A 4,788-nucleotide genomic window follows, 5' to 3' on the forward strand; every position below is an offset into this window, starting at 1 on the left:
CTGCCAAAAATGTAGCAGGGATGCAATCTTATTTATTACTACTCTTTAGAGCTAGTAGCAGCCTGGGGAGAGCGTGGTGGAGAAAACGATGGGCTCATAGGGAAAAGGTAAGCACAACAAAATCAAGGGAAGGGAAGGTATGATAATACTCTGGCTCAGGTATTATTTATCATTTATGCAGAGGAAAGCACTCAGTTCTCTCCATATGGTACTTGACAGATACAATGGATGACCTAGGCCTAGCTCTACGGCTTTGATTGCCCAACTTATCAGGTTTAACAAATAAATACATGTTATAAGCAAGGGATCTTTTTTTTTTTTTCAGTTTATAGTACCTTTTAAAGTTCTATTTTTTTCTGAGGATAGACAAATTAACATTTTTTAAAAGAAGAGAAAGTACACAGAAAAACAGAGGCAATATACCTTAGTATTTAAACAACCATCAACTTTGGTGCCAGTACTGGGTTCAAATCTAGACTTTGCTTCTTGATAGAATCTATATCTGATCTGGGCTTCCCTGCTGGCTCAGATGGTAAAGCTTCTGCCTGCAATGCAGGAGACCCAGGTTCAATCCCTGGGTTGGAAGATCTCCTGCAGAAGGAAATGGCAACCCACTCCAGTACTCTTGCCTGCAAAATCCCATGCACAGAGGAGCCTGGTAGGTTACAGTCCATAGGGTCGCAAAGAGTCAAACATGACTGAGTGGCTTCACATGGTCACATATCCGTTCTGAGCCTCAATTTCCACAATAATAAAATGAGAATAATAATGCTTAATTTGTAAGGTTGTTGTAAAGATTAAAGGAGCCTGGGTTTTCTACTTCAGATAACACGAAAGACTGGATAGTCTGATAAACTTTCCTATAATAAAGCATCTAGAAATCTTAGACACAAACTCCCTAGAAAGTAAGAAAATCTCTGGGCGCCAAAAAGAGACAGAAAGCATAAACCAAAATGATAGGCAAGCCCAAAAATCACTTGCGGTTGCCACTGAGAGGAATGTAGAACTCTGAGAGGATTTAAAAAACATTTTTACTGAAATATAATTGATTCACAAGGTTGTGTTTAATTTTTGCTGTATAGCAAAGTGATTCCGTATATATATTTATGCTGTGCTGTGCTCTGTCGCTTCAGTAGTGTCCGACTTTTTGCGACCCGCCAGGCTTTGTCCACGGGATTCTCCATATATTTATTCATATTATTTTCCATTATGGTTTATCACAGGATATTGAATATAGTTCCACATTCTTTTTTAAAAAAATATATCTCATTTATCTTATTTGGTTGCATTGAGTCTTAGTTACGTACAGCATGTGGGATCTAGTTCCCTGACCAGGGATCAAATCCAGGCCCCCTCCGTTGGGAGCACAGAATCTTAGCAATTGGACCACCCCAGAAATCCGCCCCCCTACCTGCTTTTTTTTTTTTTTTTTTTAATTTTATTTATTTAGGCTGTGCTGGATCTTCATTGCTGAGGGCTTTTCTCTAGTTACAGTGAGCGGGGGCTACTCCCTAGTTGCAGTGCGTGGGTTTCTCCTTGCACTGGTTCCTCTTGTTGGGGAGCATGGGCTCTAGAGCATGTGGGCTTCAGTAGTTGTGGCATATGGCCTTAGTTGCTTGGCAACATGTTGGATCTTCCTGGACCCAGGAACTGAACCGGCCTTCTGCATTGGCAGGCAGATTCTTTACCACTGAGCTACCAAGGAAGCTCTGAATTCTGGTTTTTAATACCCACAGGACACAGAGTTCTGGGTCCACAAAAGGAATGTGTTGGAACTACAACTTCACATGAAATCAGAACCCTCTAAAGGACAGCAGCCAAGTTAAATGATAGTCCAGAAAATGAGTCTGTTAGCAGCAAAGGGAGAAAACAAGTCTTATCTGTCTCAATTTCCTTTCTAAGTGGAGAAAAATATCTCCCTTAAAAAATGATAAGCCTGCCTTTGTAAATGGTTAGAATTCAAATTTATATCACCTATGAAGTCCAAGGGACTTAATTTAAAGTTGTCTTGGGTTCTTAAGAGACTGAGGTGCTTGATAGAAGATAATGGAAATTCTCTCTGGAAGAATTTGCCCCTCAAGTCAGACACCTCAGGATATCCACAGATAAACTTCCTCCAAGCAGAAGTCAATATAAAATTAGAAAACACTTGAAGAAATAAGCCACTAACTAGCAGAGACAAAAACCAGCAGAACTGGACCCTCTGAATTTCAATATTAGTTGTGCCAAGAACAAACTATCAAACTGGTATGTTTAAAAAGTTGTTTTGAGTTTAATTTCATCAATGTATTCAGTAGGTCTGAAATGGCATCAAAAGAGATGCACTGACAAATTTCTTTCCAACTTTATTTCATAGTCATCCAATCACCTCTCCAACAGCAATGGGAAATTACCAGTTGGTTAAATTGTCAAAAGAAATGAGATGGAATTACAAATGTCAGCAAGGAATAAGACTGCATAAAAAATAATCAAACGGATTTTCTTAAAAGGTACAAAGAACACTTTTAGAAAAGAAAAATATGATCACTGAAATTATAAACTCAGACCTGAAGATAAGACAAGCATGAACTGAAAGGAAAATCTGAAAAAACTGCACAGAATTCAGCACTCAGAGACATAGAGACAGAAAATATGAAAGGATAAGAGACATAGAGATTCAACATATATTTAAATGAATATCAGGAAGGAGAGAACAGAAAGAATGGGGGGAAAATAATACTCAAAGACATAATGGTGGAGAATTTTCTAAAATTATTGACATACATTTTTAGATGGAAGAATTTCAATGAGCTCTGAGAGCGTTAATAAGAACATACATTCTTAGATGTATCATAGTTTAAACTGCAGAACACCAAAGAGGAAAATCTTAAAAGCAATTAGCAAGAAAGAAAAAAAAGGATTACTAAAAAAATTAAAAGCAATTGTACTGACAACAGATTCATCAACATCAAAAATAAAGCCAGAAGATAGTGGATTATACCTTTAAAGTGGGAAAACAAAATATTTGTCAACCTAGAATTGTATCCTGAGGTGAATTTTCTTTTTTTTAAACAAAACAATCTTTCTATTTGCCTTCTTTAAGTTCAGTCTATGGAATAAGCCAAGTTCATACACAAAGATATGTGTATAAGAAATGTTTATTTCAGCTTTATTTACAGAAGCAAATGGATGGAGGTTCGTGACATTGTACAGGAGACAGGGATCAATCAAGACCGTCCCCCCAAAAAATGCAAAAAGGCAAAATGGCTGTCTGAGGAAGCCTTACAAATAGCTTTGAAAAGAAGAGATGCGAAAAGCAAAGGAGAAAAGGAAAGATATTCCCATTGAATGCAGAGTTCCAAAGAATAGCAAGGAGAGATAAGAAAGCCTTCTTCAGCAATCAATGCAAAGAAATAGAGGAAAACAATAGAATGGGAAAGACTAGAGATCTCTTCAAGAAAACTAGGGATACCAAGGGAACATTTCATGCAAAGATGGGCTGAATAAAGGGCAGAAATGGTATGGACTTAACAGAAGCAGAAGATATTAAGAAGTGGCGAGAATACAGAGAAGAACTTTACAAAAAAGAGCTTCACGACCAAGATAATCACGATGGTGTGATCACTCACCTAGAGCCAGACATCCTGGAATGGGAAGTCAAGTGGGCCTTAGGAAGCATCACTACAAACAAAGCTAGTGGAGGTGATGGAATTCCAGTTGAGCTCTTTCAAATCCTAAAAGATGATGCTGTGAAAGTGCTGCACTCAATATGCCAGCAAGTTTGGAAAACTCAGCAGTGGCCACAAGACTGGAAAAGGTCAGTTTTCATTCCAATCCCAAAGAAAGGAAATGCCAAAGAATTCTCACACAATTGCACTCATCTCACATGCTAGTAAAGTAATGCTCAAAATTCTCCAAGCCAGGCTTCAGCAATATGTGAACCGTGAACTTCCTGATGTTCAAGCTGGTTTTAGAAAAGGCAGAGAAACCAGAGATCAAATTGCCAACATCCACTGGATCATCAAAAAAGCAAGAGAGTTCCAGAAAAACATCTCTTTCTGCTTTATTGGCTATGCCAAAGCCTTTGACTGCGTGGATTACAACAAACTCTGGAAAATTCTGAGAGAGATGGGAATACCAGACCACCTGACCTGCCTCTTGAGAAACCTATATGCAGGTCAGGAAGCAACAGTTAGAACTGGACATGGACCAACAGACTGGTTCCAATAGGAAAAGGAGTATGTCAAGGCTGTATATTGTGACCCTGCTTATTTAACTTATATGCAGAGTACATCATGAGAAACGCTGGGCTGGAAGAAGCACAAGCTGGAATCAAGATTGCCGGGAGAAATATCAATAACCTCAGATATGCAGATGACACCACCCTTATGGCAGAAAGTGAAGAGGAACTAAAAAGCCTCTTGATGAAAGTGAAAGAGGAGAGTGAAAAAGTTGGCTTAGAGCTCAACATTCAGAAAACGAAGATCATGGCATCTGGTCCCATCACTTCATGGCAAATAGATGGGGAAACAGTGGAAACAGTGTCAGTCTTTATTTTGGGGGGCTCCAAAATCCCTGCAGATGGTGATTGCAGCCATGAGATTAAAAGACGCTTACTCCTTGGAAGGAAAGTTATGACCAACCTAGATAGCATATTCAAAAGCAGAGACATTACTTTGCCAACAAAGGTCCGTCTAGTCAAGGCTATGGTTTTTCCAGTAGTCATGTATGAATGTGAGAGTTGGACTATAAAGAAAGCTGAGTGCCGAAGAACTGATGCTTTTGAACTGTGGTGTTGGAGAAGACTCT

General features: G+C 38.8%; 1 non-coding gene across 1 annotated transcript; it reads left to right on the plus strand.

The window, feature by feature from the left end:
• Positions 1-514: 514 nt before the first annotated feature.
• On the plus strand, positions 515-586 carry TRNAC-GCA (transfer RNA cysteine (anticodon GCA)). Its single transcript has one exon. It is a non-coding gene; the product is annotated as a tRNA-Cys (tRNA).
• The last annotated feature ends 4,202 nt before the right edge of the window (positions 587-4,788 follow it).

This window comes from Bos mutus, chromosome X (genome assembly GCF_027580195.1).
Source record: "Bos mutus isolate GX-2022 chromosome X, NWIPB_WYAK_1.1, whole genome shotgun sequence".
Classification (NCBI taxonomy): domain Eukaryota; kingdom Metazoa; phylum Chordata; class Mammalia; order Artiodactyla; family Bovidae; genus Bos; species Bos mutus.